We start from the raw sequence: 16,476 nt of genomic DNA on the forward strand, positions 1-16,476 counted from the left end.
GGACAGCTGGGGAGAGAGGTCGAGAGGTCAGACACACAGTACTGGACAGCTGGGGAGAGAGGTCGAGAGGTAGAGAGGTCAGACACACAGTACTGGACAGCTGGGGAGAGAGGTCGAGAGGTAGTGAGGTCAAACACAGTACTGGACAGCTGGGGAGAGAGGTAGAGAGGTAGTGAGGTCAAACACAGTACTGGACAGCTGGGGAGAGAGGTAGAGAGGTCAGACACACAGTACTGGACAACTGGGGAGAGAGGTAGAGAGGTAGTGAGGTCAAACACAGTACTGGACAGCTGGGGAGAGAGGTAGAGAGGTCAGACACACAGTACTGGACAACTGGGGAGAGAGGTAGAGAGGTAGTGAGGTCAAACACAGTACTGGACAGCTGGGGAGAGAGGTAGAGAGGTCAGACACACAGTACTAGACAGCTGGGGAGAGAGGTAGAGAGGTAGAGAGGTCAAACACAGTACTGGACAGCTGGGGAGAGAGGTAGAGAGGTCAGACACACAGTACTAGACAGCTGGGGAGAGAGGTAGAGAGGTAGAGAGGTCAAACACAGTACTGGACAGCTGGGGAGAGAGGTAGAGAGGTCAGACACACAGTACTAGACAGCTGGGGAGAGAGGTAGAGAGGTAGAGAGGTCAAACACAGTACTGGACAGCTGGGGAGAGAGGTAGAAAGGTCAAACACAGTACTAGACAGCTGGGGAGAGAGGTAGAGAGGTAGAGAGATAGAGAGGTAGAGAGGTCACACACACCAAACAGAGGTGTATAACACAACCTAGACACTCTCACCTGGTGGAAGCTGTAGGTGAGGATGATTTCGTAGAGCTGTCTGTTGTTGGGGAGGACATCTCTGTGACCCAGAGCCTTGATCTTAGAACTCAGAGGTCTGGAAGAAGCAGGAAACAGACAGTTAGATGGGATGCTTGGGGATAGATACACTGCTGTGGGTTAGACTCTGTACACTGAGACGATCTGTCAGGACTAGATGGGATGCTTGGGGATAGATGCTGTGGGTTAGACTCTGTACACTGAGACGATCTGTCAGGACTAGATGGGATGCTTGGGGATAGATACACTGCTGTGGGTTAGACTCTGTACACGGAGACGATCTGTCAGGACTAGATGGGATGCTTGGGGATAGATGCTGTGGGTTAGACTCTGTACACGGAGACGATCTGTCAGGACTAGATGGGATGCTTGGGGATAGATACTGTGGGTTAGACTCTGTACACTGAGACGATCTGTCAGGACTAGATGGGATGCTTGGGGATAGATGCTGTGGGTTAGACTCTGTACACGGAGACGATCTGTCAGGACTAGATGGGATACTTGGGGATAGATGCTGTGGGTTTGACTCTGTACACTGAGACGATCTGTCAGGACTAGATGGGATGCTTGGGGATAGATGCTGTGGGTTAGACTCTGTACACTGAGACGATCTGTCAGGACTAGATGGGATGCTTGGGGATAGATGCTGTGGGTTAGACTCTGTACACTGAGACGATCTGTCAGGACTAGATGGGATGCTTGGGGATAGATACACTGCTGTGGGTTAGACTCTGTACACGGAGACGATCTGTCAGGACTAGATGGGATGCTTGGGGATAGATGCTGTGGGTTAGACTCTGTACACGGAGACGATCTGTCAGGACTAGATGGGATGCTTGGGGATAGATACTGTGGGTTAGACTCTGTACACTGAGACGATCTGTCAGGACTAGATGGGATGCTTGGGGATAGATGCTGTGGGTTAGACTCTGTACACGGAGACGATCTGTCAGGACTAGATGGGATACTTGGGGATAGATGCTGTGGGTTTGACTCTGTACACTGAGACGATCTGTCAGGACTAGATGGGATACTTGGGGATAGATACACTGCTGTGGGTTAGACTCTGTACACTGAGACGATCTGTCAGGACTAGATGGGATGCTTGGGGATAGATACACTGCTGTGGGTTAGACTCTGTACACTGAGACGATCTGTCAGGACTAGATGGGATGCTTGGGGATAGATGCTGTGGGTTAGACTCTGTACACGGAGACGATCTGTCAGGACTAGATGGGATACTTGGGGATAGATGCTGTGGGTTAGACTCTGTACACTGAGACGATCTGTCAGGACTAGATGGGATGCTTGGGGATAGATACACTGCTGTGGGTTAGACTCTGTACACTGAGACGATCTGTCAGGACTAGATGGGATGCTTGGGGATAGATGCTGTGGGTTAGACTCTGTACACTGAGACGATCTGTCAGGACTAGATGGGATGCTTGGGGATAGATACACTGCTGTGGGTTAGACTCTGTACACTGAGACAATCTGTCGGGACTAGATGGGATGCTTGGGGATAGATGCTGTGGGTTAGACTCTGTACACGGAGACGATCTGTCAGGACTAGATGGGATGCTTGGGGATAGATACTGTGGGTTAGACTCTGTACACGGAGACAATCTGTCAGGACTAGATGGGATGCTTGGGGATAGATACACTGCTGTGGGTTAGACTCTGTACACGGAGACAATCTGTCAGGACTAGATGGGATGCTTGGGGATAGATACACTGCTGTGGGTTAGACTCTGTACACGGAGACGAACTGTCAGGACTAGATGGGATGCTTGGGGATAGATACACTGCTGTGGGTTTGACTCTGTACACTGAGACGATCTGTCAGGACTAGATGGGATGCTTGGGGATAGATACACTGCTGTGGGTTAGACTCTGTACACGGAGACAATCTGTCAGGACTAGATGGGATGTGTGAGATCCCAGCAACATTAGTTATGTTTTGAAGGGTTTATCATCACAGGTTATGTGGACATTATCAGGATTGGGCGAAGGCAGGGGTTAGACTGCTGTGTCCTCAGTGCCTGGTCTGTGTGCCCACATGTCCCGGGAAGGAAGGGGGGTGGGGGGGCCGAGAGTGTCCTTCTGAGAGGATGGAGAAGCTGAGAGTTTCAGTTTCCTTCTGAGAGGACGGAGACGTAGAAGCTGAGTTTCCTTCTGAGAGGACGGAGACGTAGAAGCTGAGTTTCCTTCTGAGAGGATGGAGACGTAGAAGCTGAGTTTCCTTCTGAGAGGACGGAGACGTAGAAGCTGAGTTTCCTTCTGAGAGGATGGAGACGTAGAAGCTGAGTTTCCTTCTGAGAGGATGGAGACGTAGAAGCTGAGTTTCCTTCTGAGAGGACGGAGACGTAGAAGCTGAGTTTCCTTCTGAGAGGACGGAGACGTAGAAGCTGAGTTTCCTTCTGAGAGGACGGAGACGTAGAAGCTGAGTTTCCTTCTGAGAGGACGGAGACGTAGAAGCTGAGTTTCCTTCTGAGAGGACGGAGACGTAGAAGCTGAGTTTTCTTCTGAGAGGACGGAGACGTAGAAGCTGAGTTTCCTTCTGAGAGGATGGAGACGTAGAAGCTGAGTTTCCTTCTGAGAGGATGGAGACGTAGAAGCTGAGAGTTTCCTTCTGAGAGGATGGAGACGTAGAAGCTGAGTTTCCTTCTGAGAGGATGGAGACGTAGAAGCTGAGTTTCAGTTTCCTTCTGAGAGGATGGAGACGTAGAAGCTGAGTTTCCTTCTGAGAGGATGGAGACGTAGAAGCTGAGTTTCCTTCTGAGAGGACGGAGACGTAGAAGCTGAGAGTTTCAGTTTCCTTCTGAGAGGATGGAGACGTAGAAGCTGAGTTTCCTTCTGAGAGGATGGAGACGTAGAAGCTGAGTTTCCTTCTGAGAGGATGGAGACGTAGAAGCTGAGAGTTTCCTTCTGAGAGGATGGAGACGTAGAAGCTGAGAGTTTCCTCACAAAAACGAACACGTTTGAACACAGAAGTTAATCACGAAGCTGACCAGATCAGTGACTAATGTAACCCGGTATATATATCAGACTGTAGGTGGTGGGTAGAGGGGTAGGTAGGGGGTTGTATTTGGAGTCATATGTCACAGTGTGGCTGCACACAGATCTTCAGGGTGACCCTGGGAGAAACGTGTGGGTGTGTGTATTGTTTGAGTTTAGTACCTGAGTGGCTGGACCCAAGTCTTCAGGGTGACCCTGGGAGAAACGTGTGGGTGTGTGTATTGTTTGAGTTTAGTACCTGAGTGGCTGGACCCAAGTCTTCAGGGTGATGCTGGGAGAAACGTCCTCGTACCTCAGGGGAGAGGACACCTCAAAACTAGTCACACCGTCTGATGCATGCTGGGTGAGACAAAATCATGAGTCAGAAAAGGAAAGGACTTTTGGTCGTAAAACTGGCACAACACGGAGGAGTGTGTTCCTGCTGTGGTATAGTTGTGACACAATACCCCATGACGACATCACAATACCCCATGACGACATCACAATACCCCATGACGACATCACAATACCCCATGACGACATCACAATACCCCATGACGACATCACAATACCCCATGACGACATCACAATACCCCATGACGACATCACAATACCCCATGACGACATCACAATACCCCATGACGACATCACAATACCCCATGACGACATCACAATACCCCATGACGACATCACAATACCCCATGATGACATTCATTCGACCTTCGGCCTTTCCAAATCATGTCCAATCTTATTGAATTTACCACAGGTGGACTCCAATCAAGTTGTAGAAACACCTCAAGGATGATCAATGGAAACAGGACGCACCTGTTCTCAGGTTTGAGTCTCATAGCAAAAGGGTCTGAATACAGTAAAAAACACCTAAACAGCTGGAGTATTGTGATGTCATTATGGGGTATTGTGATGTCATCATGGGATATTGTGATGTCATTATGGAGTATTGTAATGTCATCATGGGATATTGTGATGTCATCATGGGATATTGTGATGTCATCATGGGATATTGTGATGTCATCATGGGATATTGTGATGTCATCATGGGATATTGTGATGTCATCATGGGATATTGTGATGTCATCATGGGATATTGTGTGTAGATTGAGGGAAAACAATTATAGGTGGTGTGTAGAGGTGAGGTGGTGTGTAGAGGTGAGGTGGTGTGTAGAGGTGAGGTGAGGTGTAGAGGTGAGGTGAGGTGTAGAGGTGAGGTGAGGTGTAGAGGTGAGGTGGTGTGTAGAGGTGAGGTGGTGTGTAGAGGTGAGGTGGTGTGTAGAGGTGAGGTGGTGTGTAGAGGTGAGGTGGTGTGTAGAGGTGAGGTGGTGTGTAGAGGTGAGGTGGTGTGTAGAGGTGAGGTGGTGTGTAGAGGTGAGGTGAGGTGTATATACTCACTATGTGTAGATGTGAGGGTGAGGTGGTGTGTAGAGGTGAGGTGAGGTGTAGAGGTGAGGGTGTGTAGAGGTGAGGTGAGGTGTATATACTCACAATGTGTAGAGGTGAGGGTGAGGTGGTCAGGCCGTGGAAGGAGATACTGTAGTCAACGGTGACGTCACCAAGGCTGGCCCACCACCGGGCAACACATAACTCTACTGTCCTCCCTGACTAGAGAGGAGAGACACTCAGTCAAAACAGCATCACAGAGACACATAACTCTACTGTCCTCCCTGACTAGAGAGGAGAGACACTCAGTCAAAACAGCATCACATAACTCTGTCCTCCCTGACTAGAGAGGAGACACTCAGTCAAAACAGCATCACAGAGACACATAACTCTACTGTCCTCCCTGACTAGAGAGGAGAGACACTCAGTCAAAACAGCATCACATAACTCTACTGTCCTCCCCGACTAGAGAGGAGACACTCAGTCAAAACAGCATCACATAACTCTACTGTCCTCCCCGACTAGAGAGGAGACACTCAGTCAAAACAGCATCACATAACTCTACTGTCCTCCCCGACTAGAGAGGAGAGACACTCAGTCAAAACAGCATCACATAACTCTACTGTCCTCCCCGACTAGAGAGGAGACACTCAGTCAAAACAGCATCACATAACTCTACTGTCCTCCCCGACTAGAGAGGAGAGACACTCAGTCAAAACAGCATCACAGAGACACATAACTCTACTGTCCTCCCTGACTAGAGAGGAGACACTCAGTCAAAACAGCATCACATAACTCTACTGTCCTCCCCGACTAGAGAGGAGAGACACTCAGTCAAAACAGCATCACAGAGACACATAACTCTACTGTCCTCCCTGACTAGAGAGGAGACACTCAGTCAAAACAGCATCACATAACTCTACTGTCCTCCCCGACTAGAGAGGAGAGACACTCAGTCAAAACAGCATCACATAACTCTACTGTCCTCCCCGACTAGAGAGGAGAGACACTCAGTCAAAACAGCATCACAGAGACACATAACTCTACTGTCCTCCCTGACTAGAGAGGAGACACTCAGTCAAAACAGCATCACATAACTCTACTGTCCTCCCCGACTAGAGAGGAGAGACACTCAGTCAAAACAGCATCACAGAGACACATAACTCTACTGTCCTCCCTGACTAGAGAGGAGACACTCAGTCAAAACAGCATCACATAACTCTACTGTCCTCCCCGACTAGAGAGGAGAGACACTCAGTCAAAACAGCATCACATAACTCTACTGTCCTCCCTGACTAGAGAGGAGACACTCAGTCAAAACAGCATCACATAACTCTACTGTCCTCCCCGACTAGAGAGGAGAGACACTCAGTCAAAACAGCATCACATAACTCTACTGTCCTCCCCGACTAGAGAGGAGAGACACTCAGTCAAAACAGCATCACATAACTCTACTGTCCTCCCCGACTAGAGAGGAGACACTCAGTCAAAACAGCATCACATAACTCTACTGTCCTCCCCGACTAGAGAGGAGACACACTCAGTCAAAACAGCATCACATAACTCTACCGTCCTCCCTGACTAGAGAGGAGACACTCAGTCAAAACAGCATCACATAACTCTACTGTCCTCCCTGACTAGAGGAGAGACACTCAGTCAAAACAGCATCACATAACCCTACTGTCCTCCTCGACTAGAGAGGAGAGACACTCAGTCAAAACAGCATCACATAACTCTACTACTGTCCTCCCTGACTAGAGAGGAGAGACACTCAGTCAAAACAGCATCACATAACTCCACTGTCCTCCCTGACTAGAGAGGAGAGACACTGTCAAAACAGCATCACATAACTCTACTGTCCTCCCTGACTAGAGAGGAGAGACACTCAGTCAAAACAGCATCACAGAGACACATAACTCTACTGTCCTCCCCGACTAGAGAGGAGACACACTCAGTCAAAACAGCATCACATAACTCCACTGTCCTCCCCGACTAGAGAGGAGAGACACTGTCAAAACAGCATCACAGAGACCACCTGGATATATTGTGTTTGTTTCATAGGGATGATCCCAATTAGTCCCCTGGTCTATTGGTTCCTAGGGCTGATCCCATTTAGTCCACTGATCTATTGTTTCCTAGGGCTGATCCCATTTAGTCCCCTGGTCTATTGTTTCCTAGGGCTGATCCCATTTAGTCCCCTGGTCTATTGTTTCCTAGGGCTGATCCCATTTAGTCCCCTGGTCTATTGTTTCCTAGGGCTGATCCCATTTAGTCCCCTGGTCTATTGTTTCCTAGGGCTGATCCCATTTAGTCCACTGGTCTATTGGTTCCTAGGGCTGATCCCATTTAGTCCCCTGGACTATTGGTTCCTAGGGCTGATCCCATTTAGTCCCCTGGTCTATTGTTTCCTAGGGCTGATCCCATTTAGTCCCCTGGACTATTGTTTCCTAGGGCTGATCCCATTTAGTCCACTGGTCTATTGTTTCCTAGGGCTGATCCCATTTAGTCCACTGGACTATTGTTTCCTAGGGCTGATCCCATTTAGTCCCCTGGTCTATTGTTTCCTAGGGCTGATCCCATTTAGTCCCCTGGTCTATTGGTTCCTAGGGCTGATCCCATTTAGTCCACTGGTCTATTGTTTCCTAGGGCTGATCCCATTTAGTCCACTGGTCTATTGTTTACGAGGGCTGATCCCATTTAGTCCCCTGGTCTATTGGTTCCTAGGGCTGATCCCATTTAGTCCACTGGTCTATTGGTTCCTAGGGCTGATCCCATTTAGTCCCCTGGTCTATTGTTTCCTAGGGCTAATCCCATTTAGTCCACTGGTCTATTGTTTCCTAGGGCTGATCCCATTTAGTCCCCTGGTCTATTGGTTCCTAGGGCTGATCCCATTTAGTCCACTGGTCTATTGTTTACGAGGGCTGATCCCATTTAGTCCACTGGTCTATTGTTTCCTAGGGCTGATCCCATTTAGTCCCCTGGTCTATTGTTTCCTAGGGCTGATCCCATTTAGTCCCCTGGTCTATTGTTTCCTAGGGCTGATCCCATTTAGTCCCCTGGTCTATTGGTTCCTAGGGCTGATCCCATTTAGTCCCCTGGACTATTGTTTCCGAGGGCTGATCCCATTTAGTCCCCTGGTCTATTGGTTCCTAGGGCTGATCCCATTTAGTCCACTGGTCTATTGTTTCCTAGGGCTGATCCCATTTAGTCCCCTGGTCTATTGTTTCCTAGGGCTGATCCCATTTAGTCCCCTGGTCTATTGTTTCCGAGGGCTGATCCCATTTAGTCCACTGGTCTATTGTTTACGAGGGCTGATCCCATTTAGTCCCCTGGTCTATTGTTTCCGAGGGCTGATCCCATTTAGTCCCCTGGTCTATTGTTTCCTAGGGCTGATCCCATTTAGTCCCCTGGTCTATTGTTTCCTAGGGCTGATCCCATTTAGTCCCCTGGTCTATTGTTTCCGAGGGCTGATTCCATTTAGTACCCTGGGCATTTGATTGGTCGATAGGCTGTTGGTTTAGTCGATCAGACGCCTGTCTGATTCACGCCGGTCTCAGTAGAGTCTGATTGGACTGATCCATTATAGAGGCCTGTCAGAGTGGACTAATCCATTGTAGAGGCCTGTCTGAGTGGACTAATCCATTATAGAGGCCTGTCTGAGTGGACTAATCCATTGTAGAGGCCTGTCAGAGTGGACTAATCCATTGTAGAGGCCTGTCAGAGTGGACTAATCCATTGTAGAGGCCTGTCAGAGTGGACTAATCCATTATAGAGGCCTGTCAGAGTAGACTAATCCATTGTAGAGGCCTGTCAGAGTGGACTAATCCATTATAGAGGCCTGTCAGAGTGGACTAATCCATTATAGAGGCCTGTCTGATTGGACTAATCCATTGTAGAGGCCTGTCAGAGTGGACTAATCCATTATAGAGGCCTGTCTGAGTGGACTAATCCATTGTAGAGGCCTGTCTGAGTGGACTAATCCATTGTAGAGGCCTGTCTGAGTGGACTAATCCATTGTAGAGGCCTGTCAGAGTGGACTAATCCATTATAGAGGCCTGTCTGAGTGGACTAATCCATTGTAGAGGCCTGTCTGAGTGGACTAATCCATTGTAAATTAGACCTACCGGATTACTGCTCATCCCTGACGGTGACCTCGGGAGCGTGACGGTAACCTGGGGAGCGTGACGGTGACCTCGGGAGCGTGACGGTGACCTGGGGAGCGTGACGGTGACCTCGGGAGCGTGACGGTAACCTCGGGAGCGTGACGGTGACCTGGGGAGCGTGACGGTGACCTCGGGAGCGTGACGGTAACCTGGGGAGCGTGACGGTAACCTCGGGAGCGTGACGGCAACCTCGGGAGCGTGACGGCAACCCCGGGAGCGTGACGGCAACCCCGGGAGCGTGACGGCAACCCCGGGAGCGTGACGGCAACCTGGGGAGCGTGACGGGAGCGTGACGGTAACCTGGGGAGCGTGACGGGAGCGTGACGGTAACCTCGGGAGCGTGACGGTAACCTCGGGAGCGTGACGGTAACCCCGGGAGCGTGACGGTAACCCCGGGAGCGTGACGGTAACCTCGGGAGCGTGACGGTAACCTCGGGAGCGTGACGGTAACCCCGGGAGCGTGACGGTAACCTCGGGAGCGTGACGGTAACCCCGGGAGCGTGACGGTAACCTCGGGAGCGTGACGGTAACCTCGGGAGCGTGACGGTAACCTCAGGAGCGTGACGGTAACCCCGGGAGCGTGACGGCAACCTCGGGAGCGTGACGGCAACCCCGGGAGCGTGACGGCAACCCCGGGAGCGTGACGGCAACCCCGGGAGCGTGACGGCAACCCCGGGAGCGTGACGGCAACCTCGGGAGCGTGACGGCAACCTGGGGAGCGTGACGGCAACCTGGGGAGCGTGACGGTAACCTGGGGAGCGTGACGGTAACCTGGGGAGCGTGACGGTAACCTGGGGAGCGTGACGGTAACCTCGGGAGCGTGACGGCAACCTGGGGAGCGTGACGGTAACCTCGGGAGCGTGACGGTAACCTGGGGAGCGTGACAGCAACCTCGGGGGCGTGACGGTAACCTGGGGAGCGTGACGGTAACCTGGGGAGCGTGACGGTAACCTCGGGAGCGTGACGGTAACCTCGGGAGCGTGACGGCAACCTGGGGAGCGTGACGGTAACGGTAACCTGGGGAGCGTGACGGTAACCTCGGGAGCGTGACGGTAACCTGGGGAGCGTGACGGTAACCTGGGGAGCGTGACGGTAACCTCGGGAGCGTGACGGTAACCTGGGGAGCGTGACGGTAACCTCGGGAGCGTGACGGTGACCTGGGGAGCGTGACGGTAACCTCGGGAGCGTGACGGTAACCTGGGGAGCGTGACAGCAACCTCGGGGGCGTGACGGTAACCTGGGGAGCGTGACGGCAACCTCGGGGGCGTGACGGTAACCTGGGGAGCGTGACGGTAACCCCGGGAGCGTGACGGTAACCTGGGGAGCGTGACGGTAACCTGGGGAGCGTGACGGTAACCTGGGGAGCGTGACGGCAACCTCGGGAGCGTGACGGTAACCTGGGGAGCGTGACAGCAACCTCGGGGGCGTGACGGTAACCTGGGGAGCGTGACGGTAACCCCGGGAGCGTGACGGTAACCTGGGGAGCATGACGGTAACCTGGGGAGCGTGACGGTAACCTCGGGAGCGTGACGGTAACCCCGGGAGCGTGACGGTAACCTCGGGAGCGTGACGGTAACCCCGGGAGCGTGACGGTAACCTCGGGAGCGTGACGGTAACCTCGGGAGCGTGACGGTAACCTCGGGAGCGTGACGGTAACCCCGGGAGCGTGACGGCAACCTCGGGAGCGTGACGGCAACCCCGGGAGCGTGACGGCAACCTCGGGAGCGTGACGGCAACCCCGGGAGCGTGACGGCAACCTGGGGAGCGTGACGGCAACCTGGGGAGCGTGACGGTAACCCCGGGAGCGTGACGGCAACCTCGGGAGCGTGACGGCAACCCCGGGAGCGTGACGGCAACCCCGGGAGCGTGACGGCAACCTCGGGAGCGTGACGGCAACCCCGGGAGCGTGACGGCAACCTGGGGAGCGTGACGGCAACCTGGGGAGCGTGACGGTAACCTGGGGAGCGTGACGGTAACCTCGGGAGCGTGACGGCAACCTCGGGAGCGTGACGGTAACCTCGGGAGCGTGACGGCAACCTGGGGAGCGTGACGGTAACCTCGGGAGCGTGACGGTAACCTCGGGACGTACCGGTAACCTGGGGAGCGTGACGGTAACCTGGGGAGCGTGACGGTAACCTCGGGAGCGTGACGGTAACCTCGGGAGCGTGACGGTAACCTCGGGAGCGTGACGGTAACCTCGGGAGCGTGACGGTAACCTGGGGAGCGTGACGGTAACCTGGGGAGCGTGACGGCAACCTGGGGAGCGTGACGGTAACCTGGGGAGCGTGACGGCAACCTCGGGAGCGTGACGGTAACCCCGGAGTGCGTGACGGCAACCAGGGGAGCGTGACGGTAACCTCGGGAGCGTGACGGCAACCTGGGGAGCGTGACGGCAACCTGGGGAGCGTGACGGCAACCTCGGGAGCGTGACGTCCTCCCCGACTAGAGAGGAGAGACCCTAACCTGGGGAGCGTGACGGTAACCTCGGGAGCGTGACGGTAACCTGGGGAGCGTGACGGTAACCTCGGGAGCGTGACGGTAACCTGGGGAGCGTGACGGTAACCTGGGGAGCGTGACGGTAACCTGGGGAGCGTGACGGTAACCTGGGGAGCGTGACGGTAACCTCGGGAGCGTGACGGTAACCTGGGGAGCGTGACGGTAACCTGGGGAGCGTGACGGTAACCTGGGGAGCGTGACGGTAACCCCGGGAGCGTGACGGTAACCTGGGGAGCGTGACGGTAACCTGGGGAGCGTGACGGTAACCTGGGGAGCGTGACGGCAACCTGGGGAGCGTGACGGCAACCTGGGGAGCGTGACGGTAACCTGGGGAGCGTGACGGCAACCTGGGGAGCGTGACGGTAACCTGGGGAGCGTGACGGCAACCTCGGGAGCGTGACGGTAACCTCGGGAGCGTGACGGTAACCTGGGGAGCGTGACGGTAACCTCGGGAGCGTGACGGTAACCTCGGGAGCGTGACGGCAACCTCGGGAGCGTGACGGTAACCTGGGGAGCGTGACGGTAACCTGGGGAGCGTGACGGTAACCTCGGGAGCGTAACGGCAGCGGGAGGAGGAGGGAGCAGGTTATTTTCTCCTATATAGATCTCTGGCTACCTCTTTAGTAATTTGTGTGTCTTCAGTTTTAATGGCAGTGCTTAAAGCATCAGACAGGCTCAGTAGCCTACAGTACCAGGTACTGTACCTACAGCTGACATTTCTACCAATCGATTGATCGAAAGAATAGACAACGACTCGGTCGACCAAAACAAAAACATTTTTTAAGTCGGAGACAGCCCTATTGTTTACACGCATATTGTTGACTGCATTTCTTACGAAATATATACGACCGACTGACCGACCGACCGACCGACCGATTGATTGAGAGTCAGTACCAGGACAGGGAAAGCTTCAGTCAGGGAGCTCTTCTCCAGCAGAGAGGAGAACTTGACTGATAGATTGATTGACTGATGATTGACTGATTGACTGACTGTTTGATTGACTGATTGACTGCTTGAGTGACTGACTGAGTGACTGAGTGACTGAGTGACTGATTGACTGATTGACTGCTTGAGTGACTGCTTGAGTGACTGACTGAGTGACTGAGTGACTGACTGACTGACTGACTGACTGACTGACTGACTGAGTGACTGACTGAGTGACTGACTGAGTGACTGACTGAGTGACTGACTGACTGACTGATTGACTGCTTGAGTGACTGACTGACTGACTGACTGACTGATTGACTGATTGACTGATTGACTGATTGACTGATTGACTGATTGACTGCTTGAGTGACTGACTGAGTGACTGACTGAGTGACTGACTGACTGAGTGACTGACTGACTGACTGACTGATTGACTGACTGTTTGATTGACTGATTGACTGCTTGAGTGACTGAGTGACTGATTGAGAGTCAGTACCAGGACAGGGAAGGCTTCAGTCAGGGAGCTCTTCTCCAGCAGAGAGGAGAACTTGTAGAACTCGTTGGCTCTGTAAGCTCTCTGCTTCACCAGGTGGACCGCATGGAGGACAAACTTAGAGGACACGTCCCCGCTCTGAGACGTCAATGTTATCTCTGGAGGGGGGAGGAGAGAGACGGAGAGGGGGAGGGAGAGAGGGGGAGGGAGAGAGGGAGGGAGGGGGAGGGAGAGAGGGGGAGAGGGAGATGGGGGGGGAGAGGGGGAGAAAGAGATGGAGAGGGGGAGAGAGAGATGGAGGGGGAGAGAGAGGGGGGAGAGAGAGATGGGGGGGGAGAGGGGGAGAGAGAGGAGGGGGAGAGGGAGAGAGGGAGAGGGAGAGATGGAGAGGGGGGGAGAGAGAGGGGGAGAGAGAGATGGAGGGGGAGAGAGAGATGGAGGGGGAGAGAGGGGGAGAGAGGTGGAGAGAGAGAGAGGGAGAGGGGGATGAGAGAGAGATGGAGAGGGGAGAGATGGAGAGGGGGAGATGGAGAGGGGGAGAGAGAGGGAGAGGGGGGTGGGGAGAGAGAGGGGGGAGAGGGGGAGAGAGAGAGGGAGAGAGAGAGAGAGAGAGGGAGAGGGGGGATGAGAGAGAGATGGAGAGGGGAGAGATGGAGAGGGGGGAGAGAGAGGGAGAGGGGGGGGTGGGGAGAGAGAGAGGGGGGAGAGAGAAAGACAGAGAGAGACAGAGAGAGATGGAGAGAGAGATGTGAGGGGGGCAAAAGAGGTGAGATACATTTGACAAATCTTTCTTTTGGGCAATATGGAGAATATTACCCATCACACACACACACATACACACACACACACACACACCTGCCCAGGAGGCTCCCCGTGGAACCGTGATGAAGTGTCGTCGAATCTGTCCTGGTCTGAAGTGGACATCTGTGAACAGAACCTCCTGACTGTGGCCCTCGGGAACTCTACAGAGACACAGGGGACAGACACATACCGTACTCAGGACAACACAGCACCATTCACTAGACTAGAGCAGAGAGACAGAGGACATACCGTACTCAGGACAACACAGCACCATTCACTAGACTAGAGCAGAGAGACAGGGGACATATCGTACTCAGGACAACACAACACCATTCACTAGACTAGAGCAGAGAGACAGGGGACATACCGTACTCAGGACAACACAGCACCATTCACTAGACTAGAGCAGAGAGACAGGGGACATACCGTACTCAGGACAACACCATTCACTAGACTAGAGCAGAGAGACAGAGGACATACCGTACTCAGGACAACACCATTCACTAGACTAGAGCAGAGAGACAGGGGACATACCGTACTCAGGACAACACAACACCATTCACTAGACTAGAGCAGAGAGACAGAGGACATACCGTACTCAGGACAACACAACACCATTCACTAGACTAGAGCAGAGAGACAGGGGACATACCGTACTCAGGACAACACAACATCATTCACTAGACTAGAGCAGAGAGACAGGGGACATACCGTACTCAGGACAACACCATTCACTAGACTAGAGCAGAGAGACAGGGGACAACACAACACCATTCACTAGACTAGAGCAGAGAGACAGGGGACAACACAACACCATTCACTAGACTAGAGCAGAGAGACAGGGGACATACCGTACTCAGGACAACACCATTCACTAGACTAGAGCAGAGAGACAGGGGACATACCGTACTCAGGACAACACCATTCACTAGACTAGAGCAGAGAGACAGGGGACATACCGTACTCAGGACAACACCATTCACTAGACTAGAGCAGAGAGACAGGGGACATACCGTACTCAGGACAACACCATACACTAGACTAGAGCAGAGAGACAGGGGACATACCGTACTCAGGACAACACCATTCACTAGACTAGAGCAGAGAGACAGAGGACATACCGTACTAAGGACAACACAACACCATTCACTAGACTAGAGCAGAGAGACAGGGGACATACCGTACTCAGGACAACACAACACTATTCACTAGACTAGAGCAGAGAGACAGAGGACATACCGTACTCAGGACAACACAACACCATTCACTAGACTAGAGCAGAGAGACAGAGGACATACCGTACTCAGGACAACACAGCACCATTCACTAGACTAGAGCAGAGAGACAGGGGACATACTGTACTCAGGACAACACAGCACCATTCACTAGACTAGAGCAGAGAGACAGGGGACATACCGTACTCAAGACAACACAGCACCATTCACTAGACTAGAGCAGAGAGACAGGGAACATACCATACTCGGGACAACACCATTCACTAGACTAGAGCAGAGAGACAGAGGACATACCGTACTCAGGACAACACCATTCACTAGACTAGAGCAGAGAGACAGGGGACATACCGTACTCAGGACAACACCATTCACTAGACTAGAGCAGAGAGACAGAGGACATACCGTACTCAGGACAACACCATTCACTAGACTAGAGCAGAGAGACAGGGGACATACCGTACCCAGGACAACACAACACCATTCACTAGACTAGAGCAGAGAGACAGAGGACATACCGTACTCAGGACAACACAACACCATTCACTAGACTAGAGCAGAGAGACAGGGGACATACCGTACTCAGGAGAACACAACATCATTCACTAGACTAGAGCAGAGAGACAGGGGACATACCGTACTCAGGACAACACCATTCACTAGACTAGAGCAGAGAGACAGGGGACAACACAACACCATTCACTAGACTAGAGCAGAGAGACAGGGGACAACACAACACCATTCACTAGACTAGAGCAGAGAGACAGGGGACATACCGTACTCAGGACAACACCATTCACTAGACTAGAGCAGAGAGACAGGGGACATACCGTACTCAGGACAACACCATACACTAGACTAGAGCAGAGAGACAGGGGACATACCGTACTCAGGACAACACCATTCACTAGACTAGAGCAGAGAGACAGGGGACATACCGTACTCAGGAGAACACAACATCATTCACTAGACTAGAGCAGAGAGACAGGGGACATACCGTACTCAGGACAACACCATTCACTAGACTAGAGCAGAGAGACAGGGGACAACACAACACCATTCACTAGACTAGAGCAGAGAGACAGGGGACAACACAACACCATTCACTAGACTAGAGCAGAGAGACAGGGGACATACCGTAC

At 52.8% G+C, this 16,476-nt stretch overlaps 1 pseudogene; it reads right to left on the reverse strand.

The window, feature by feature from the left end:
• Positions 1–16,476, reverse strand: part of LOC135537415 (tripeptidyl-peptidase 2-like) — a 113,105-nt pseudogene that overhangs the window by 24,383 nt on the left and 72,246 nt on the right.

The sequence above is a fragment of the Oncorhynchus masou genome, unplaced genomic scaffold (genome assembly GCF_036934945.1).
Source record: "Oncorhynchus masou masou isolate Uvic2021 unplaced genomic scaffold, UVic_Omas_1.1 unplaced_scaffold_769, whole genome shotgun sequence".
Classification (NCBI taxonomy): domain Eukaryota; kingdom Metazoa; phylum Chordata; class Actinopteri; order Salmoniformes; family Salmonidae; genus Oncorhynchus; species Oncorhynchus masou.